Here is a 24,489-nt window from a genome sequence, read left to right as displayed (position 1 = left end):
GGTGGTGACAGGAGGTGGGGTGGGGTTGTTGGCATCCGGGGGGGGGGGGGGGGGGTGCTGGGGGGCGTCTGTGGCACGGACTGCAACATCAGCGTCACTTTGACATGCACACTGAAGAGGTCCTCGTCACAGAGAGACAGAAGGAGAAAGAGCGAGAGGAGGAGGAGGAGGAGGAGGGGAGGAGGAGATAGAGCAAGAAAGAGAGATAGACATCAGCCTGTGACGTGGCCTTGGGCCAAGAGAAGGATCCTATGACCATGCCCTATCTCCTCAGTGACCGGTCATTCCTCTCTGGACCCTTGTCTTCATTCCTCTGAATCTCTGCCCAGCACTCCAAGGCTTTTAGCACATGCAGGTGTAAGACGGAATGAGCGAGTGAGAAAACGAGAGGCAAAATGAGAAACTTCAAATATTTATTCTAGAAACATCTTAGGCTTCTCCTGAGTGGTTCATCAGTAGAATACTTCATTCACCGAAATGTTATTTTGGTCAGGGACTGCTTCTCATTTTGATTTGCTGCTTGAGTCATTCTTCTGTGAAATACTCAAGGGATTTTATCTCACCATGAGCACCAGAACATGAGGCCATCTAATTAGGATTTGCATGGCACGACTACAATCAGCTGAACATGACGTCTCCTCCTGTAAACTTCTGACCGGCAAATTTCTTTTCTATCTTTGTCTTTTTCTTTTGTTTTTTCAGTTACACTTTATTTGACGGTATCGACATAAGAGTGACATGACACTGTCACGAACGTGTCATAAACAAGTCATAAACGTTTATGACATAACACTTCTGTCATGAAGTGCCATTCTGTTTTTGTCATAACAAGTTAGGGTTAGAGTTAGAGTTCATGTGTCAAGACAGTGTCAGGTGTTCATACTGTGTGTGATACTGTCAAGTAAAGTGTTACCGTTTTTTCTTTCCAGCTTATTAAAACAAAACCCTGCAGAAGAAATGCGAAGAAGACCAGAGAAAGAAACCTCCATGAATCCGCAATCGATCTCCGCCATCCTATTTCTCTCAGGAATGGATTTCCCCTCCGTAACCAGCACACAATGGATTTCCAAGATGGTGGGTCCCCAGTGGTCTCGGCTCCACAGTGATGATGGCCACCAGGCTTTTGTAAGAAAATCCACAAAGACTGGCCCACGACTCATCTCACACAGCCGTACTGGTGAGTACTGTTCAGTTACATCAAAGGTTGTTGGTGGTTCTTTTACAGTATGCGCATTTGTTTCATACACAGTATTACAATCAAAGGTCATGAAGATACAGGGGAAATCCCATTGCACATCTTTGCTCACAGGTTAAGACAAGCTTTTCAACCTGGAGACTGTATATTGTATGGTTTGGAGGCTTTGAGAAATGTGTGAAATAGCTGATGTGTGTGGGAAATTCATGACGTAGGAAATAACAAATGCATTTCATTGAAAATGCACAGCGGTTGTTGTGGGAATGTTAATGTTAGGTGGTTGTATTGATGCACGGTATGTGAAGCTAACAGAGCATCTTCGAAAATTACAGTAACCTGAGGTAATGCTTCAAAAAGAACAGTCACTGTTGGATCAGGCAAGCCTTTCTTTAGTGCAGCCATCACCAAATGGCGGACCGTGTCCGGACCGTGACGTGATCCTATCCGGACCCAGACCATAATAGCCTAATTTAGATTTTCACGTAAGATTTCAAAGCTGCGCTAAATGTTTCGTTGGTTAGGATAACAGCATTTACTTCAGGAGCTTCAGGAACCATCATTTCGCTTGCTGCTACTCAGCCAGTGAAATCTGTGAATTCTGATAAAGTCGAGTCAGTGAGTAAAGTAGCCTACTATGAGGAAGAGACTGATAGCCTGAAACGAGCGAGGAGAGGAGACGGGACGAGAAACAATCAGATGGATATCTAAGTTAACGATAAGTAAGTTATTTTCAAATAATCGATTGCTCAAAGAGGAGAAAGCTAGACAGCGAGAACAGAGCTTTATATAACGATACGCGGGCAATACCACGCAAAACTGTCACGTCTGTAACGCCAACTAAATATGACAGGCGATTTTAAGCGCCAATTTGAAGCACCTCTACTAGACAAAGCATATATTTTGAGCAAGCATAGGCTAGGCCCATTCAACAGTGAACTGAGACCACAGAATATTTTACGATTTAAGAAGGCAATATGATTGATCCACCACTATCTAGTTAAGCCTACATGCATTCACTGCCCAACAATGTGATATTCCTGGGTTTCCAGGATTTTGGGTCAACATAAAATAAAAATTAAACTTGCTGATTAATGGGTTCAAGGAACCAGCTGTGGAATATCCATCCTCGTCTCAGCTCAAATTTTATTTTAAGTGCACGTTAAGATCTTAAAAATAGCCAAGGCTACTCAGTTTTTCTCCCCAATTAGGCTGCTCTTATCTTGCCTTATTTCTCCTCATTTCGAATGTTGCCTTTTAGGCTACTTATTTTATTTCACATTAAACATTAGGCCTAGGCCTACAATCTTCTATTTCTTGAATTTCCCCTTGGGGATCAATAAAGTATCTATCTATCTATCTATCTACAACTAGGCTCCATCCATCCATCCTAATATTATACATACATACATATACATAGCCTAAACACGCACGTTAAACATTATGATGCTCCGGACCTTTGCTTGAGGAAATTTTCCGTAACTGGACCTCGCTGAAGATTAATTGAATACCCCTGCTTTAGTGCATCATTTCCTGTGAGCACATATGGCATTGTTTGTCGAGGCTGATCCTCGCACATAGCTATATAGTTTTCATCACTGTATGGGATTCAGTGGGCCTGTGGTGCTCCAAGGGAGTCTTGCATTGAAGCCGAGTTAATCAGTGTAACATCCGCAGACTACATTTGTAATCCTATAGACAAAGACTGCGTCTTGCCTGGTTGCATGAGCAACTATCGCCTTCGCTGGCAGATTATCAGACCCCCACCCCCTCCCTCCCCCCTCTTGCTTTTCATGAACAGCTCTTCAGCAAACTCTTTAAATGCCTTTTCTCTCAGCTCGGTTGGCGGGCGAAAACTCTCACCTTTAAGTTAACGTCGCCTGCCGTGTCATAGACGCCGAGCCTCACGTGTGTGTAATTCGTGACGCTCCCCGAGTCGTGCTCAATGACACACCTTACTTCATCGTGCGCCGCTAAAAATACAATCCTATGCTAATGTGGTACATGGCGGTGATTAGCTGTAGCAATGGGGGGGTGTCAGCTCGGGGGCGGGGGGCAGCGTGGTGGTGTGGAGAGCAGACGGAGGATAGAGGGATAGAGAGAAAAAGAGAGAGAGAGAGAGAGAGCTCCTTAAGGCTGATAGGAAAGCAACAACTGCACCTGTTCCCAGGACCCTCATTTGCATTGCATTGCTCACCTGGCAAGATGACAAGAACACTGCCAATTCGCATGTCAAAGGCTGACTTTCAGAAAGAAATATTCGACATGCCAGGAATGAAAAGGCTAGAACTGCACAACCCTGAGCCTCTTCATGCTGAAAGAGTCAAAATGGCACTCAAGAGCTTAAATGGGTCTTCATAACCCATAACAATAGTCTCCTAATCCTAGCCCTGAGCTTGGGACAGATTCTCTACACAAAAATAATAAATTAAAAGTCCATCCACAAAACAAGGTATTTATTATATGTCTACAGTGGCCTAATTGAGTTGAACCAAAACTGGAGCATTGGTAATCACTATGTAAATGAAATTCAATTGAATCACAAAGCATGTTTTACCGCACCGGGACTACCTTGTTTTGCATGAGGCGGCACATGACCAGGTTGAGTGCATGCGTCTGAGAACACCTGCTCCCAACCCTAATTGGCAGCTCTGCGTTGCCAGTCTTGCATGGTAAGCACTTCAGCGTTATCCTCCACTACCCCCTCCCCCCCCCTCCCCCCACTCTCAAAAAAGTCCCGGGCCTTTTCATGCCGTACTTCCTGTCGTCCACCGGTGATCGCAGTGGCACATTAGAACAACATATGCCCAAACAGGTGCACATGTGCCACCACAGGAGCAAGTGACCAGCAGGTAACCGTTGGCAACAAAAAAAGACCAAAACAACAAAAAAAAAAACCCACAAGGCTACACCTGAACATGGCTGGCTTGTGTTTACATCGTCAACACAAACACCGCTTGTTCGTATTAATAAATCAGAAGCGTGCAACACGATAGCTCCGTTCTGACCTTTAACGCTGACATTGCAGTGAGACGAACGGAGCTCAGCATATCGCCCTGTGGGGGCAAAGTTTCAGTTCGGGGAGGTCTAGAATGCCTTGGCCTGTCTCTCAAAACCAGCCTGTCGGCACTGACGTAAAAACAACAGCAATAACGCCGAAGCAAACAAATAAATAAAATACATAAATAAAGGAACGTGCTGAGCGGTGTGGTGCCTCACATGGGTTAGGTGAATGGGAAACGGTAACACACATTGACTGGGGCGCACCAAATGATGACGGCTTCTCCTCCCTCTTGCTGATTAGAGGCAGTAAGCTCTCGCATACGCTAGATAATAACGACTTTCTTTTTTGTACTGTATCAGGTTTTGACAGACACCATACGGAGTTTTCTGTGTGTGTGTGTGAGTGTGTCTCCCTCTGTTATTTATTAGCCTGTATTGTTCTGGCTTGTGCCACCATTTCCTTTTAATTACATTTCCAAACCACCAGCATGATTGAAAGAATGTGAGACAGGGAGGGTGGAAGACAAGCTTCAGAGAAAGAAAGAAAGAAATGAAAATGGCTTTTTTCCCTCCTCCTCCTCCGCCCCCTCCCTCTCTCCCTCTCTTTCTTCTGAAGCGCTGAATTGCAACATCTCACACTGATAAGACGTGCTTTTCTGCAAGACTTCCCCTCCCAGCTGATTACGCTCGGCATTGTTGGGCTGTCTGGAATAGGAGACGTACCGGATACACACTCTCGGGGTTTTAAATTGGGCTGCTACGCACCTGTGCATGTGCTAGAACTGGATATACCACATCATTTAATAAAAGAGCTACGCCAGGTGTTATTCGACACAATCCAGAGGGCATCGTTTGGGGATGTGGTAAGGGAGGCAAGATGGAGAGATTCCCTATTGGGGCGAACCAGGGAAGCTATCGGATACCCCATAAACCTCTGACCCACCCTGTCCGACCTCCCTTGTGTCAGAGAGAATAAGTGTCTGGACTGGCCATCGGGGCTAGTGCTTTAATTTCATTACAGCGTGTCAACAGCCACCAGGGAGAAAACAATCGAGTGGCAAAATCAAATTAGGGGAGTCTGCGGAGAGTGTGTGTGTGTGTCGTGCAACCTCACCTATGTGTCACAAGTCACTGTGTGTGTGTGTGTTTGTGTGTGTGTGTGTGTGTGTGTGTCTTGCTCTCTTCTCCATTTTCCCTCTTTTTTACTGGTCTCGTCGTCTTGTCTATTTCTGTCTCTTTTCAAGTCTCATGCATAGTCTCCCATCATCACCTGTCTCCAACATAATCCATTTTTCTCTTCACACACACACACTCGCTCACACACACACACACACACACACACACACACACACACACACACACACACACAATACCAGTGATCCCACTCACACTACCCAAAACTCACTCTGCGACTGCCAACACCATCACACCCCACCCCCTAATCCCCCACCTCTCTGTCAACTCTGAGAGGGCGGATGGACTGCCAAACGGGGCAGCTGAGGGCACTAGGGGATTAGAGTTCTGACCGACAGCCGCTGGCAGCTCCTCAGTGGACCAACCATGAGTCAGTCCAGAGTGATGTGCCAATGAGAGGATAGAGTTTTGGCATGAGAGGGTGGGTGCTTTTGGGTTTAGCAAAGGGGCAAGGCGCCTGTCAATCACTGCTGACGGGAGGGCTCTCGGAGGACACCAGGACATCAGCGTCAGCAAAGTGTTACCACGACAACGTGCTATTATTGTCTGTCCATTACAAGCGTGTGTGTGCGTGTGTGTGTGTGTGTGTGTGTGTATGGGGTGGAGGGGGTTGTCAAAACCAGCCCACTCTCAGTCAATGTCACCTTATAAACATCACACAGTCACAATCACACACCACACAGGATTTCAAAGAAACAACAGGCTGTACTCTCCAGCCTACCAAGCAAACAGACCCTGGGCCAGAAGCCATTTGGTTTTCTATTTTTTATTTATTTTTTTGTCTCAGGCTTATTTCTTGTCATATCTTAAACTGTGGCAATTAAAATGGCACTTCCACCAACCATGCCACCCATTTATTTGTCAGAATGCTGATGATGGCTGTAATAAGGCAGGCACTTAGTCAACAGAGTGCAGCTATATGGCAGGCTCTTATGTAGGGTTCCCTGTCTGAGGAGGAAATAATGGTGATGTGATCACTTACTTTAGCTCAGATGCCACATCCAGAGGGAGAGATACAATAAATAATAGTATTTTTTTTTTAAAGCTTGTGGATACAACCTCAATCTGGAGAATGGTTTATATTACAGGATAAACAGGGAAAATGGTGGTCCTTACTCTTCCCTCTTCTGTGGAACGGTACACACACATAGACACAGACAGACAGACAGACACACAGACAGACAGACACACACACACACACACACACACACAGTACATGCCGTCATGAGATCCACGTACAAACACTCTCACACTCTTCTAGCAGATCAATAAGAGGCACAGGAGGGTTGAGAAAAGAGCTAGGAGCTAAACGCTGCTGCTTCAACTGACAATACAGAGGCATGTAGGGCAGAAGAGGTGCAAGATGAACCCCCTTATTCCCCAACATGGTGGTGGGGAGTGCAGCACCAATGAGACCACAAGACTATTTCACACGGTAGTGCAGCGCTCAAGAACACCGGCAGCCATTTTGTCCAATAAATGTACAGACAACACAGGTTGAGTGTTTGGGTCAAACACACTGGAGCTATGACTGTGTGTAGTGTAGTGTGTTTCGATGCTACTGACGCAAAGAAAGGCACACAGTTTTGAACAAGAGTGGGCCACAGACTTTCAGGTCGAGTCAAATATGCAAAAACAAGAGTCACAGAGGCATTTCCACTAATTAAAAACTCTTGGGTAATCAAATTTAATAGAGAGGTACTCAGCATAACTGAAAACAAAAACAACACACATTGATTTTAGGACAAATGGAAACAACATTGAGTTGGTGATGATGTTTCTAGAATAATCTCCACATTCCCTTTAGGTCCCTCCAGCCACTGTGTGTGTGAGGATGGGGAAGTGGGGGGAGGGGGGGGGGGGTCAACGGAGAGGGAGAAATTAATAACTTTTCTTTTAATCAAACGAGGAGGTTGAGTGGTTTTATGGCGCTGTGCAGAGCTCCGGCGCAAGCCGCCACGGAGGCAATGGCGGGTGCGGTGACAGCCAATCAGTCAGCCCCGGTGCCAGGGGCCCCGCGCGTTACATCATTAAAGCGTCTCGTGTTGGGGGCAGACAAACACGCCGCACGCTCACCCACAGGACGCCGCGGGAAACACACTTAGCCAAGCCACGCGCATCCTTCATCCTGAGAGAGTGGCCATGAAACAAAACTGCTTCAACTGTTTCACCGCGACCCTTTCAACTTTCTCCTTCATCCTCTCTCTCTCTCTCTCCCTCTCTCTGTCTCTCTCTCTCTCCTGTGCATCATCTCTTTCTTTCTGCCCATCATCCCGCCCACTAAGTCTACCTATCCATCTCTCTTATGTTGCTCATCTTCTCTCTTTTTCTCTCAATCTGCCTGTCTCTCTCTCTCCATTCCTCTCTTTCTTTTGCTCTCTCTCTCTCTCTCTCTCTCTTTCTCTCTCTTTCTCGCACCTCTCTGGAAAGCTGAGGGAGGAGATGTGACAGTGTCATTGCCGAGGCCCCGAGGACAGCTGTGAAGAGGATTAGCGGGGGCAGATCCAGCCGGCTAGCACTTCTCTAACAGGTGCTGCTAGTCACATCCACCAGGGAGCAGCGGCCGAGATGAACGGCAAACAGACAGCCAGCCCTCCGGTGCCTGTGATACTACAGCGTGCCCCATGAGAGGCCCACGGTACTGTAGGTAAAAGTCTTTCATATGCAATGGCGTTCAATACTTTAACAAACACATCCTGCTCGAGGGAATACGCTGAAGCACAGATGACTCAACAGTAGTCTCTCTCTCGCTCTTCTCTCTCTCTATCTCTATATTTATCTATCTCTTTCTCCCTTGTCTTTGGTTACCCTTTCATCACCCCTTCGAGCAGCCAGCCAATCAGGAGATGCCAAGGCAGAGGTGCCCATCAATCTGCCCTGACGGGCACGGCATCCCATCCCTCATCCGCCATTTCCACACAGTCATCACAAACAGCGCGCCGGAGGAAAGAGTGTCTGTGTGTGTGTGTGTGTGTGTGTGTGTGTGTGCGTGCGTGTGTATGTGTGGGTGCGTGCGTGCATGTGTGTGCGTGTGTGTGTGTGTGCGTGCGTGTGTGTGTGTGCATGTGTGTGTGCGAGCATGTGTGTGCGTGTGTGTGTGTGTGCGTGCGTGTGTGTGTGTGCATGTGTGTGTGCGAGCATGTGTGTGCGTGTGTGTGTGTGTGCGTGCGTGTGTGTGTAAGTGTGTTTGATGGGAGGCGGAAACTACATTAAAACATACCACCCCCGTCAGCATTGTTGGTGCGCAGCAGTAAAAGCGGAGCTCTAATCTGCTGATGTACTTCAGTAACGGTCTTTTAAATCACCAAAAGCACATGCCTCCGCCCCATCCTGCTGCACCTGCACAAGTGGTGGAGTCCCCCAGACCTGCCTTCTCTTCACCCCCCTGCGGAGACTGGGCAGGGGACGCCAGAGCAGAGGAAGCAGGAGACTGGGCAGGGGACGCCAGAGCAGAGGAAGCAGGAGACTGGGCAGGGGACGCCAGAGCAGAGGAAGCAGGGTGGGAGTGAGTAGAAATGTCCCCACCCTTTTGCAATGCAGAGACATGAGGAGGCTTGTGTGTGTGTGTGTGTGTGTGTGTGTGTGTGTCTCTCTGTGTGTGTGTGTGTGTCTCTGTGTGTGTGTGTGTGTGTGTGTGTGTGTGTGTCTGTGTGTGTATGTGTGTGTCTGTGTGTCTGTGTGTGTGTGTGTGTGTGTGTGTGTCTCTCTGTGTGTGTGTGTCTCTGTGTGTGTGTGTGTGTGTGTCTCTCTGTGTGTGTGTGTGTGTGTGTGTGTGTGTGTGTGTGTGTGTCTCTGTGTGTGTGTGTGTGTGTGTTTGTGTGTGTGTGTGTGTCTCTGTGTGTGTGTGTGTGTGTCTGTGTGTGTGTGTGTGTGTGTGTGTGTGTGTGTGTGTGTGTGTGTGTGTCTCTGTGTGTGTGTGTGTGTGTGTGTGTGTGTGTGTCTCTCTGTGTGTGTGTGTGTGTGTGTCTGTGTGTGTGTGTGTGTGTGTCTCTGTGTGTGTGTGTGTGTGTGTGTGTGTGTCTCTGTGTGTGTGTGTGTGTGTGTGTGTGTGTGTCTCTCTGTGTGTGTGTGTGTGTGTGTCTGTGTGTGTGTGTGTGTGTGTCTCTGTGTGTGTCTCTGTGTGTGTGTGTGTGTGTGTGTCTCTGTGTGTGTGTGTGTGTGTGTGTGTGTGTGTGGCAGGGGACTAGAAAGGGGATACACACATACACATTGCTGTCAACTGGAACGAAACCAAAGCAGCCACACAAGGCAGTGGATTTGCATACACAACATCAGCCTTAGCTAAGCTGCCACACGAAAAGGGACAGAGATCGAAAGAGAGAGAGAGAGCGTGAGGGAGGGAGGGAGAGAAAGAGAAGAAAGAGAGAAAAAAAGAATGAGAGAGAGACTGCAAGAAAGAGATGAGAGCGAGAACTCTCTAATGACTGCTTTGGATTAGAGAATGGAAATGAAGAGTCTCTCCCTTTAGTGGCGGAAACGTGGCTGGGAGGGCTTAGGGAGCCCAAATGAAGCGAGAGACAAAGCAGGAGAGAGGAGAGAGAAAGAAAGAAAGAAAGAAAGAGTGACAGAACAGAGAGGGAGAGAGAGGAGACAAATTATTATGGGAAGCCTATACGTTTAATGCCACTCTACAGGAACTAGTTGAGCTTCTGAAGATCACACTAAAGCGATGTCAATGTCAAACGTCTCTATTTTCTCATCTTTAGTTCAGTGTGCCCCTCCACACAGTCAGAACTAGTGCCAAAGACAGAAAAGGGACTGCTGGAAGCACAATTGTCTGTTGTCACTTGGCAATGTCTGAAAACAGAAAAAATATATATTTAGATATATAAAAATACTACAGTAGTAGTGTTTCTTGTCATAACATGATTTAGACTCATCAGGAAGAAAGTTAATTGGCTTTGCATGTGTTGTCTTGTTTATTCTTAAAAAAAATTCTCACATACAGATGTATCAAGGCACTAACACCTGTTTCAAGCAATATTTAGTTGCTACTTAAGCTTAAAACATGCAGTGACATGCCATGAAAATGTTTTGCCTTTTAAAAGCAGGTGTTAACCCGATTGTGGTTAGGTGAACAGAATAAACTTTCACAAACAATGGAATCAGGTCAGATAATAGCTTCGTAAATTCCACGCACACTGGGAAGGAATGGCTTGCACTTTCTGCAGACTGGCCAAGGCGCTAATAACACGGTCCCGTCTAACACATCAGGCCCTCAGTCTTTTGTGCATGATCATTCTCTATATACTACACTATGAGAAAAGGGGTGTATCTGGCAGTATCAGGACATAGTCCGTAAGTCCCGCTGTGTTGATAGAGATGTACATATTTCCATAGGACTATGTAATACGGGCCAGCAACACATTTATACACTGACTTAAACTATATGTATGTATATGTATGTATTGTACACTTATACATGCATACATTGCACATGCACAGTGGTACATTGCTAAAAATGCATGTGGTCAATGGAGGTGGGGTGTTTATTGTGATCATGTCTAATCATGATGGGTGATCACGGGTTCAGGCCCATCCCACTGTCCAGCAGAGAGCCCCTCATAAGTCAGCAGCCTGCTGGATGAACGTGGGGTCAGGTGGGGGTCAGGGCCAGACAGATTGGACTGTAAATTACAATGGGGAGCTGGAAGAGGGAAAATGAATGGGAAAGGAGTGTGTGTGTGTGTGTGTGTGTGTGTGTGTGTGTGTGTGTATATGTGTGTGTGCGTGCATGCATGCATATGTGTGTTTGTGTGTAAGTGTGTGTTTGTGTGCATGTGTGTGTGTGTGTGTGTGCGTGCGTGCACACCTGTGTGTGTGAGTGAATGTAGGTTTGAAGGAATATTCCCATGTGAACCCTTGTCAGTGGGGTGCACCAGCATTTGAATGATCTCACTGAGAGGGAAGCAGAGCAAAAGACTAATGGAAGAAGTTTAGGAGACACTATACAAGCAGTGACTGTAAAAGGCATGAACAGCATGGTGTCATACTCTTGCATTACTGTAGCTACAGCTGATGCATGCAATTCATCATCTTGTCTGCATCTGAAGAAGCCGAAGAAGGAGAGTTTACACAGTAAGGGCTGCCTAAAGCTTCAATGCCATAAACTATTCCATCAAGTCAACATGTTAGGCTACTTCAGGAACATACAGTAGATTGGATTGGTTGTTCACCAGAATTGTAGACTTCATTTTTAACGTTTAACATTAAAGACTTTGATCTCTCTGAGTCATCATTTGACAAGTGTTCATCTTGGTTTATTTAAACACAGGGTAAACTGCCTACATCTAGAACATTCCCGCTAATGCCTGTCTCCTATTTGTTTTTGTGCCAGTGGATTTCTGTGAGATGACAAGAGTGAGGTAGCTTAATGATGTCCATATGTTTTACACACGTTTCACAGAGTCACATCAAACATGCCAAAATATCTCCCAGTGCACTTGCTATGAATCCACTGAACTGTCTCTCTCTCTGTCTTTCACAAATGCACACAAAAACAGGAATATGTCTGCAAAGCCTAAACTCATTTCATATCTTAGGTTGCTAAGCGAAATCTTGAGGGGTTCATTCTGTTTCAACCCTAGCCAGACAGTTTTTTTTTTTCACAGACGTTTTACCTGCCGGTTGTTAATATTGTAAATTTTTCATAGACTCTGAGGCAAGGATACCGTGACAAAACTCGGAATGTGAAGAACGGCAAGATAATGTAAAATATTCACACATACCCACGCACTCACCCCGTGAAATCTTTCTTTTGACATACATTGAGAAACATACATCCCCTGACAGACAGATAGCCCCTAGGCACACACAGGCACACACACAGGCAGCAAGAATACATACAACACATTATACATACCCACAAACCCTCCCCTCTGTCTCACTCTCTCTTTCATACACACACACACACACACACACACAAGCATAAATAAATAAATAAAGCAACACATACCTGAAATCCATCACACACACACACACACACACACACACACACACACACACACACACATAGAAACATACATAAAACAACACATTCCTGAAACACACACACACACACACATAGAAACATACATAAAACAACACATTCCTGAAACACACACATACACACACACATACACATACACACACACATAGAAACATACATAAAACAACACATTCCTGAAACACACACACACACACACACACACCATATGGATCAGGTATGAGTAGTGAGGGAGAGGGTCTGGGATGGCTCTCTCCCCACCCCCTGCTCGGGTGCTAAGCTGTCACGTCCTCTGTCACTTGGCACTGGCCACCGCGCCTGAGGGCCCTCTAATGGAAATTTTAATGCACTTTTAGAAGGTAGAGAGAAGGATGAAGTCAAGGGAGAGAAAGACACAGAGAGAGAGGGAGAGAGAGAGAGAGAGAGGCAGGGAGAGAGGGGGAGTAAATTGAAGAGGTTGGGCAGAGATTAGGAGGGCACAGCAGAAAGAAAGGGGTGACAGGGGAGAGAAGGGAAAAGAAAAAGGATGAGAGAAAGAAAGTGAGAGAGAGGAGGGAAAGAGGGAGGGGGAGGAGGAGGAGGAGAAGAGACAGAAGTTGGCGCGACAGTGCCTCTTCCTCATGCGGGCACTAACTCATTCTCTCCGAGTGGCAAGGCTGGCTCAGCACAGGCTCCTCCAGGGCTTTGTCAGACAAGGCTGAAGGAAGATGTGTGTGTGCGTGTGTGTGTGTGTGTGCGTGCGTGTGCTTGTGTGTGAGTATGAGTATGTACGTGCATACAAAAGAGTGTGTGTGTGTGTGTTTGTGTATATATGTGTGTGTGTGTGTGTGTGTGTGTATATATATATATGTGTGTGTGTGTGTGTGTGTGCTTGTGAGACAGAGAGGGTGTGTGTGGCGTGCTTGTGGGGGGTAAGAGGGTTAAGGCTGCCAGTCTTATGACGTCATTTTCTATATTTTTGATATGTTGCTGAGCATATCATAAACAGCAAAGAAAAGTGATTGATAATGACTGACTGACTACTATTGTGTTACATGCTTCAAATGTAAAGCACTTTGAGCTGCATTCTGTGTATGAAAGGTGCTATACAAATAAAGCTTTATTATTATTATTATTATTATTAGATACGTTAGATAGGTAGAGATGCTTATGCTTATGTGTGTGGATTTGGGGATTTGTGACAGAGTCTGAGCATGTTTTGTGTGAGTGTGTGTGTCTGCGTGTGTGTGCCCGTGTCCGTGTGTGTGTGTCTGTGTGTGTGCTTGCCAGCCAGCAGTACTCCACCCGACTCTTGAGACGGGGCACTGTTGTGCTGGATTGATGGGAAAATATGCACTGGGGATGAGAAAAGGGCGGTGTGGAGTTACAGACTAGAAACAGTGTTACTTCACAGCTGACAGGTGTCCTGTGCATGATCTCTTACACCCCCGAACGATCTCTTACCCACCCGCCCCCCATCCTCTTTCACACACCCACATGCCCACCCCCTTCCTCCCCCTTGGTAGACAACCTTCCCATCCTCGCCATGATCAGAGCCTTAACATCGACTCTCAGAGTGAATAAGAAAGGGCTGTTTCTGCTGTCTATCACTCCTGCTCCTACCGTGCGTCTGGATCTGCACACACTTGCCTCTTAGCATGCGGCTACACACGTCACCATATCAAAGACACCGGAGCTGTTTTGAGGCATTTTTTGCTTTCTTTTGATGTCTGTTTTTTTCTGTTACAAATAGAATTACACTGGAATCAACGCACCAGTTTAGACTGGCAGCGTTTTACGTGCATATTATGTCCGCATAAAATGAGCCAAGAGCGCATTTTTATGCTTCAGTTCTATTTTTAGGGCGTATATATTCAGACACACACACAAAGCTGCCCCTTATTTTGTTACATTTATGTCAGAACAGAATTCCGTTGTACATTCAGTCACTTATGTTTCACTCTTGCCTGCATCTCACTTGTTTTAGAAATGATGTGGTTGAATAGAATGGGTGCTTCTCTTGACACTTATATCCCACGTCAAATAGCAGATGTCAGGTGACATTTGTGTGCTCTGGGATTAAAATGACCACGACCTTGATATTATGAGCGCCTCACTTGACCAGCTACAGGACAGAGTTTTTTTTATTACAGAATTATTTGGAGAAATTATTAGTGACTTCTGTGGGCCCAGCAAGGTCACACACTTAAAGCAAAACCCTCCACATAACAGGCGAAGCGGTAAACTACCTCTGAGGGAGAAGTCATGTGACCGAGGACCGAGGAATACCTCTGGAGCCTCTTCCTCTTCCTCCTATTCCTCTTCATCCTTCTCTTCTTCTTCGCTCACTGCAATTACTGAATCCAATCACTGGCCATTAATCCCTCCCTTACCAATCATTTGGCAGTGCATCCTCTCTCTCTGTCCATCAATCTCTCTCTCCCTCTCTCTCTCTCCCTCTCTCTCTCTCTCTCTCTCTCTCTCAGTCCCAGGGTCCTTCAAGCTTCAAAGGAGACACGCGCCTATAAACCCCCTCCCGCTTCCACCATCATGACTATCACGGCTGTATTATTTTATTAAGCGTCTAAGCTAAGCTAATGGCAGTGGGGCCAGGAGGGGCGGCAGGGCCTGGAAGCAATTATGTCCTAAATTTGCTCAGGCCGATTAGAGTGAGAGTGGGGGCCTCGAGAGCACTGCCCAGAGCCCACAGAGCCCAGAGCCGGTCGGCCTGTCTGTCCCTCTCGCTCGCTCACTCACTCACTCACTCTGCACGCAAGGGAACTGAATCATGACACTTCACAACACACACACACAAACACACACACACACACACACACACACACACACACACACACACACACACACACAGACACACACAGACACTCACACACAGACACCAACAAATAAACTCTCTCTCTCTCACACATCACACAAACAAACAAACAAACAAACACACACACAGACACACACACAGATAAACAAACAAATACACACTCACAGTCACCAACAAATAAACATACAGGCTCTCTCACACACACACATACAGTACAACACACACACACAGACAGACAGACACACACACACACACACGCACACACACACTCTGCCCTCAACCCTTCCAGATAGATTGGTCTCCGTGACCTTGACAACCCCGAGGTCACTTCAATCGAAGCGCTCGCTCGTGAGCCTTATAAATTCTCTGCGGGGTCGCCAAGGGGCAAGGGCGATATCAGGCGGCTGACTAATTGATCTGCTGAATAAAGTGCCATGCTCCATAACCATGGATGGTGCACTGCCCCCAGGCTACTGCAGGGCCCTAAAACCTGCTGATTTCAAGTTATGCAAACATCTGCAAGCCCCTTTTGCCAGCCAAGAGCTTTTGAGAGTCCTACACAATGTGCTATGTGCGCAGACACTAAAAAACCTGCTGATTTTATGTTATTCAAACTTCTACAAGCCATGTTCGTCAACCTAGAGCTTTGAAGGGTCCTACACAATCGTGTATACGCAAGGCCTTAAAACCTGCTGATTTCAAGTTATGCAAACTTCTCCATGCTGTATTTTGCCGAGAGGTTTTGAGAGTCCTACACGGTCACTCACAGTTACTTCATGTGTTACGCAGCCTCATTCACATGACGCACGTCGGGCCACTTTCCCCATTCCGCTGCGCTCCCTCCAGGCTTGGCCGCCTTAAGCACTCGTCTTTTTTCCGTCTCGCAAATCAGCTCGTTCCCACAAGGAATCAAGAGGAATAACAGTCTAAGACGTCTAAGCGTGCAGGAGGGAAAAAAAAAAGAAAATGCGAACTCCATTACTGCGCTGGGATTTGTGACAAAAAGTTAGGCCCCTAAACCTTGATCTGTGTGGGTTTGTGTGTGTGTGTGTGTGTGTGTGTGTGTGTGTGTGTGTGTGTGCGCACACGCATGTGTGTGTGTGCGTGTGCATAGACATTGTGTGTGTGTGTGTGTGTGTGTGTGTGTGTGTGTGTGTGTGTGTGTGTGTGTGTGTGTGTGTGTGTGTGTGTGTTCGCGTGCGTGTGCCTGAGAGGGGAAAATTGGGACAGAGTCCGGGTTAGTTGGGTCTTTCAATGGCAGGAGAGGACGAGTTCCCTAAGTCTCCCTCCCTCTCTCTCGCTCTCTTTTAAACAAACACAATCTGGGGCCCACAGGCACATGAATCCATCCTCTCTGCTATCTTTGTTACAAAAGCCAAAGCCCTCAGAGGCGAGTTTTTTTTTCTTTTAAATCCACACAGGATACACTTGCCTGGAAAAAAGAAAGAGAAAGGGAAAAAAATCCACATCCACTCGTATGCGTCGCTTTAGAAAATCCACTTTTATAAGCCTAAGCCTAATAATTTAGATTTTATTCTGTTTGCCGTATTTGGGGGATTCATACTTCAGTTTACCTCTCATAGAGATTCACTGACAATAATACCAGTGTCTCTTATGGTCATTGAGTGTGACACTTCAGCACACAAACTGTTCGGAGTGTTCATGGATAACCAACAAGAGCAGAGGAAATGAGATGGAGGCAGACAGAAACCCACAACAAGAGTGGGCTTGAGAGCCGTCTCTTCCCTTGATGTGAATATGAGTTCAGGTGTTTATCTGAGTGTGCATGCATCTAAGTCTACAGTATATGACAGCGCACTGCTTTTTCTGTGTGTATTTTTTCAGTTGTAATTGAGTTTATGTGTGTACTTTCTCACATATATATATTTATATGTGTGTGTGTGTGTGTGTGCGCACTCAAGTGAGTTTGTTTTATGCTTGGTTTTGTTGTCCATTGGCAGTCTATCCTTATGACAAACATGAGAGCCAAAATCCTCACCCAAACACTCCATCTCTCTCCCTCTCCCCATCTCTCTCTCTCTCTCTCTCTATCTCTGCTCATTTGTTGCTTTCTACTCTCTGATTCTATTCCCTCTCCCTTGGCTTCTCTCTCCCTTCGGTCACATGTTGTTTCTCCAAAAGTCTGGCGGCTGTGAATTTCTCTTTCTTTTAGTCTCCGTGCTCTTTCTTATCTCTGCCCATGGATTGTCTTCTATTTGTTTTCTCTCTCGTTCTCACTCTCTCCATTCCTCTATCACTCTGTCTGTTGTTTTCTCTCTCTCTCTCTCTCTCTCTCTCTCTCTCTCTCTCTCTCTTCCCTTTCATATCCCTATCTTGGTTTCTCTCTCTCTCTCTTATTCTCTCTCTCCCTCTCTCTACACTCCTCCATCTCTCTGTTGTTCTCTCACTAATTCTCCCTCCCGCTGCGGTGCCCATTTGTCCCAGAGGATCCGCACGCGACCTCTGCCCTCCCGGCTGTCTGTCTGAGGCATGCTGGGACGGCTGAACTCCGGGTGTCACCTGTCGCTTCGCCGCCGCACGCTGCCCGGCTGGCACAGCCCCGTGGCTCGCTACGCCGCAGAGAGGGCGGCGGCACAGCGGGATACGCGTGTCGGACAGGAGCGAACGAGAGCGAGCGGACAGGCGGGTGAGCGGGTTCAGCAGGAAGCGAGCCGCTGTCACGTAATCTCCATCTGGTGTTGCCGTTGCAGAGGGGTCAAGAGGCTTCCTGGACTCAGCCGACCCAGACTGAACTCACCCTCTAAAGGTACGAGTGCTCCCATCAATGTGCCACACAAACACGATACATCAATTACTCTGCAGGTCTAAAGTCAATGCAGGGCTCTCTGACTCACTGCTGCCATACCACTTAATGGCTGCTGACCTTCTGAGTATCTGCTGGCTCTTTTCAAGCCAAGTGACCAGTTGTTTTTCTTTAGATGATTTTGTTATCCATTTCTTGTTTCTTGATTGATTGATCTGTAAAGTCATCATGAGGCAATGTGAATAATTGCACTCCATGCCAATAACGAAAAGTTGGCATCAATAATTATATTTTTGGTCTTTTCTAGCCATTATTTTGTGAAGACAGGACAGGAAATGAGTGGGAGAGACAGATGGGGAGTGGGTTGGGAAATGACCGTAGGTCAGACTCAAATCTGGCTCCTCGTGGGCACTGGGCCCTGCAGTTCCCCCTCCGTCAATACTTTCTAAGCCTGACCACATCATGTGCAAAAGGTTGAGCATTATCGCCCAACAACTTCTGAGTTTGTACTCAAGATCAGGCTCGGGTAACATTAACTTGATCCCTAAGCCGTGTGTGTGTGTGTGTGTGTGTGTGTGTGTGTGTGTGTGTGTGTGTGTGTGCGTGTGCGTGTGTGTGTGTGCTACAATTGCATGCTCCAGTGCGTGCTCTCTCTGCTCATAGCCTTCAGAAATAAGAAGGTGTCACGTCGTTGGTCTCCATGCTTCCCTGGGCTAGTAGGGTCCCATTGTCAGGATCAGGCATGAGCAGCCGAGTGCAGCTAGTAGGGTCCCTTTGTCAGGATCAGGCATGAGCAGCCGAGTGCAGATGCTGACTCCAGCTTCGGTCAGTGGAGTGGGATATTGGTGCACATGGACCGCACTGATAAGGAGCAGGCTGTAGCTAAGCTACTGCAACGACTACAGTTTCTGACCCATGTATCAACATTGCGCATGGGTAAACACTCTGACTAATTCAGAGATGTATGTTGTGCATGGATATAAACTGTAGGCTATACCCTGTGACTCACACACATACACACACACTTGCGCATATACAGTACTGAAATCCACCGGTACTCACATACACACTGTGTTACATAAACACACACACACACATACAAAAAACAAACACATATCAACACGCACACACAACACAGACAAATCCACAGACATTTAATCTCAAAAACGAGCGACTCGAACCCAGTGGTTGAATGAGCCATGTTCTTCTCAATTTACTGTAGCAACGCCATTGATTTACTGAGTAAGTCCTGCCATGCCATTGGCGTGTGTGTGTGTGTGTGTGTGTGTGTTGGTGGGGATGGGGGGGGGGGGGGCTGGTGTATGACCACTAACTGTGAAGGTCTTATCATGGATGATAGTGGAAAAAAACACAACAACAGCAGCCTTCTATTTATCAGATCTTGCTCATCCAGCCTTACTCTGGCTGCATGAGTGCTGGGAGGCTAATGTCCATCCCACTGTTCTCATGTCCGTGGTGTGGCTCCTGCTAGGGCGGATGGGCCGAGGCTGGAGCTATCGCTTGGCTGGATGCTGTTGGTCACTGACACGGCTGGGTTTGACCTTCCTTTGCCAGTTGTGTTCACTGGGGCACGCTCCGATAAGAAGCACAGCAGGCACGCGGATGACGACTCAGCGGCTCAAAAAGGAACACTAAGGAGGGGCGTGGGAGTGTGGAGTCGGGGGTGGGAGGGAGCTTAGATAAGGATGATAAATTGTCCATATGGACACAAGAGTTGGCCGCTGAAAAGACAGCTTAGATAGTAGTAGTGATGGTGGTGGAGGAGGGGTGTGTGTATGTGGTTTGGGGGGGGGGGTGTATCATGGGCAGATTTGCTTTTCACCGCCTGCAGAGAGTGTGATCACTCCATCTTTTGTTTCTCCTCTCCCCCGAGCGCCAGCCCGCCTGCCGCCCCCCTGCCCACCCGCCCCTTCGTCCACCCGCCTGGTCCCGGTGCCAGGAGAACCTCCCCTCTCTCACCAGCCCACATGTAATCTGATCCAAATCGTACACGCGTTATCTTCCCGACCACTGCGCTTCGCGGGGGCCTTCCAGACGCTAATCTGGAGTCGCGCTGGCCTAAATCAAGCAGTCATAATCTATAATCTGCAGACAGACTCCTGGCAAGTGTAGTGCGCAAACAATGACCCCCTGCCTCTAATACTCATTTGTTTTTAAATGCATCCCTGGGGCTTACTCTTATTTTCATCTCTTTTTTGTTTTTGTTTGTGTGGCTAGTGGTCATGGATACATTTGTGACAGAGCATGTTTTTGTATTCCGTCATGTCGGTTGATAACAACAGACATAGAGAGGGAGATGTACTGCACATGAGGCGCAAAGTATATGAGCTTCTGTAGGATCAGTGTCTTAGTGTCCCCTCGTCCCTATAGGCCCACAGTCTCTCTGCTGCGTAACGACTGCACAGCAAAGCTAAGGCATGGTTAAAAAGGACAACCTGCCCCAATATGTGAATAAACCAAACACCCGAATCAACTACATGAAGCCTATGAGCCTTTCCTGTGGAACGTGTCTTTTCCCCACATGAGAGAATCCCTTAGGAGTAAAGATAACCTGATAATTGTACGTAGTGAAGAGTGAAAACATGCATTTCGTTTTCATAGAGGAGAAAAATGTGTACCACCTGTACTTTCCACTCCACCATCATGTCTTGAACTTGTTTTGAAGTGATTCATTTGACTACATTCAGGTCCAAATCCAACTCAGTTGTCTCTTCTTGATATACTGTATATCAGTGTTTCCCAAACTTTTTTTCTGGGGACCCACTTTTTAAAAATGACAGACTATCGCGACTCAACTCGTGACTGTGGTAGTTAACAAACTAGATCCTAACGGAAAGCTGTTAGCTTTCCTAAGCTATATAAGGTATTAGATAGGGGTATTACACAACATAAATTGTCACTCTGCTATGCTGGCGACCCAAATAAAATCTCCTACGACCCACCAGTGGGTCGCGACCCAGTCTTTGGGGAGCAATGCTGTATATAACGCATGATATCTGGCTCCAGAGGATTACTTTTCCTGCACAAAAGTTCCTTTATCAGGGCTAGGAAGGGAAACACCTCTGGTAACACGTACTTCCTCCTCTATCCTCCACCTCACTGCATTTGAATGGCAGGCCCTTCTGCCAGCTCTGCAGCATGTCTGTGGGGGGACTTTTTCCAGTCTGCTAACATCATTAGGCCATTATGCAAACTGCTGGTCACACCACACCCCACCCTAGTGAGACCGCTATTGGAAAACAGCGAGAGACAATAGTCTAGACGACTGTTAGGGCGGTTATAACTGTTAATTTTGTCAGCACAGATGGAACCACAAACAATAACAGTTCTCATCCCTGCCTCCAACAGTGTGTCGCACTGAATTATATCCCCCTCTGTGGAGGCAGATATGATATGAGACCACTGCATTCAGTTCCACACAGATGTCAACCCTCACCCAATTTATTGCTTTAACACTAATATCAAACAGCCACTCCAACAGAGAAGTTTTTCCCCACACTGAGATTGGCTGATATCCTTTCCACACTCGTTTTATGAGTTTAGAGATATCTTTTCACTTTATTAAGCTAAAATGAAAGATCCATGATATGGATTGTGTGTGTGTCTGTGTGTGTGTGTGTGTGTGTGTGTGTGTGTGTGTGTGTGTCTGTGTGTCTGTGTGTGTGTCTGTGTCTGGTGTGTACTATTTTATAGTCCCCTCCAATCATTTTCTCCTCTCTATAGTATTTGTTGCAGATGCAGAGAATTCATATTTCTACTGGATATCTAACAGCACAATAAAAGTTGTAAAAGTTAAAATAGTGCTATGTTAATATAGCATATGATATGACAACTACATTGCATATGATGGAACACGTTACATATAATGGTAAGAAGCTGTTTCAGCCCACCTGATAAAACTAGAATACCATCACATTGAAGGTAGTAAAGACTATGATAATAAACAATGAGCAGAAAAGAGTTAGCATAATGGCTGTTATTATTTAATTCCCTGAGTACTGAATATCTGACCTCTCCACTATCTGGACGGCAGCTGCCCCCTGGGTGAGATCTGGCCTCTGATCTGATCCGGCATCCGTTGTTATTTGGAAGTCGTTACGATATGGGCATCACACGCTCCATCAGTGCAAACCGACTACAGCAGTGCAGCTGTGCCGCAGGGGAGCTGATCTCAGCTGATCTCAGACCTGCCTCCTATCTACTCCGCCGGCGGTGAACTGTGGGCGCCGCGATGATGAGTGGGTCTCAAAGCGGTGAGCGGGGCGCTCGAGGTCTGGCGGGCAGCGTGCCAAAGCTCGGCGTGTAGATCAATGAGGTCTTTCCTTTATGTGCTCTTATCACTGGCCGTTATCAGCGCCTCGACTGGCAGACTCATTAAGCGGGTGAAAAGGAGACAGCGATTGAGGGAGGTGGCGGCGGGGGAGAGAAAATACCATCCTCTCTGAATGGATGCAGCTTGGCATCTTTTGATGTCGACGACAGAAAAAAAAAAGAACTCCCTTCTGTCAACACATCCGCTGACTCGAGAAGGAGATCCCTGTTCGTTGTACCTTTTGCCTCAGTCAAATTGCCTTGTCATGTACAATCCTGTGAGTGATTCAGCCTCTGGGGGTGGGGATGTTGGATGGGACGGGTGCTTCAAGCAACCAGCAAGCAGAGAACATTATGCACCTCTTTCCTGCAAAAAAGACACATAACTCACGTGCATGCAGCTCCGAGGCTACAGTATGCAAACATGCATTAGAAATATTTGTATGGAAAAAAACTGTTAAGGCTTTCAAGAATCTTTCACGCAGCTTGGACTAAAAGGTCGCAGAATTTTAACAAGCATTAGTGTCAGATTAAGAGCAGTGCAGAGGTGGGTTCTCTCCTTCGATATTAGTGTGCCGTTTTGCATCCTTGAGGCAATTGGGTTTAATCTAGCCATGCTGGGCGAAACGGGAGTGGGAGTGTAGAGGGGGGGGGGGGGGTATGGAGAAGTCAAAATAACGCATCAGCGTGAAATTCCATGTGGCAGCCAGTCAAAAAACAACGCAAAGCCACCTCCTCTCTTTCAAAGTCTAAATTACTTTGGGATTTTCGAAGCCACTGGACAACAACGACTGCCGGATGCAACTAACCAGATTACTTTGTGGCAGAGGTGGGATCATCACGGTGAGGCGGTGGCGGGTGGCGGCTACAGCAGTGGGCTGTGGGGCGCGTCAGAAAAAACACACTCAAGACATTCAGTCTCGGCAAGGCCGCGGTGCATAAAAAGAGCCATTATGGAGATGAGTGAAAAGCGAGCGCTACCTGAAAAGGGAGTGTAACAAAAGTAAACAGATGAAAAAAGCACTCTTGCCAGCAAGCTTACGCACTCTGGCCACGTCCACTACCCTATCACGCTATAGTTTCCAGACCTGTACTGATTAAAGAGAAACAGAAATGGACACAGTACAATAAAGGTAATGTGTAGTATATCAAAAATATTTATTTGTGAAGTATGAGCCACTATCCTTTCATCAGCTTCTAATCACAGTAATGCATTTGCCAAAGCCGACATAAATGTATAAACAATAATGCCAAGACTTTACATCACAGCTTATGTAAAGAGCACAACAGGACTCTATTTGCGCACTATAAAGGCTCAAATTAAACATAGTAAAAAGCATAATAGAACAATAAAAGCATTGTTTATGATTCATCTTGTGTTGGTGGCAAGCAATTCAGACGGAGGTCTAGTGGTGGGCACTGATGATAGAGCCTGTGGAGGTTGGCATGGGTGGCTGGGTGAGTAGGGTGGAGGATTAAAACAGGCATCTTTATGGGTTTATAAATGTGCCATTGACTTGGCATCTGATCTCCTTTTGGGGGAAGATTCGGGGGTGGGGGATAGGGGGGCATAATAAATAATGGCTGTGAGAGGAGTCCACACGGATAGAGGAGGTGGAGAGAGGAACAATACAGGAGGGGGAAGAGCATATGAGAGAGAGAGAGAGAGAGAGAGAGAGAGAGAGAGAGAGAGAGAGAGAGAGAGAGAGAGAGAGAGTTAGAATAGGCAATATAGATAGAAGAGAAGTGGTAACAAGGAAGGAGAGAAGAGTTGGGAAAGAGGAGAGGAAAACCAATGGGAGGAGAGGAGAGCAGACGAGTGCAAGAGAGAAATGTTTGGAGGACAGTGTGGAGTGGAGAGGAGAAGAGAGGAGAGGAGAGGAGATGAGTGGAGAGGAAAGGAGAGGAGAGGAGAGAAGGGGAGAACAGTGGAAAGGAGAGGAGATGAGTGGAGAGGAAAGGAGTGGAGAGGAGAGGAGAGGAGATGAGATGAGTGGAGAGGAGAGGAGAAGAGTGGAGAGGAGAGGAGAGGAGGGGAGAGGAGAGGAGAGGAGAAGAATGGAGAGGAGAGGAGAGGAGAAGAGTGGAGAGGAGAGGAGAGGAGAGGAGGGGAGAGGAGAGGAGAGGAGAAGAATGGAGAGGAGAGGAGAGGAGAAGAGTGAGAGGAGAGGAGAGGAGAGGAGTGGAGAGGAGAGGAGAGGAGAGGA

General features: G+C 46.8%; 1 protein-coding gene and 1 long non-coding RNA gene across 4 annotated transcripts in view; one reads left to right on the top strand and one right to left on the bottom strand.

Annotated features, from left to right (window-relative positions):
• Positions 1 to 24,489, bottom strand: part of tmem178b (transmembrane protein 178B) — a 96,663-nt gene that overhangs the window by 11,311 nt on the left and 60,863 nt on the right. The gene's annotated exons all lie outside the window — the stretch shown is intronic.
• Positions 846 to 8,380, top strand: LOC121696975. The gene is made up of 3 exons (XR_006026364.1): positions 846 to 1,177; positions 7,820 to 8,036; positions 8,221 to 8,380. It is a non-coding gene; the product is annotated as an uncharacterized LOC121696975 (long non-coding RNA).

Source organism: Alosa sapidissima, chromosome 22 (assembly GCF_018492685.1).
Source record: "Alosa sapidissima isolate fAloSap1 chromosome 22, fAloSap1.pri, whole genome shotgun sequence".
In the NCBI taxonomy this organism is placed as follows: Eukaryota; Metazoa; Chordata; class Actinopteri; order Clupeiformes; family Clupeidae; genus Alosa; species Alosa sapidissima.
Note: the sequence above shows the minus strand (reverse complement) of the source record. Positions and strands in the feature narration are given on the sequence as shown.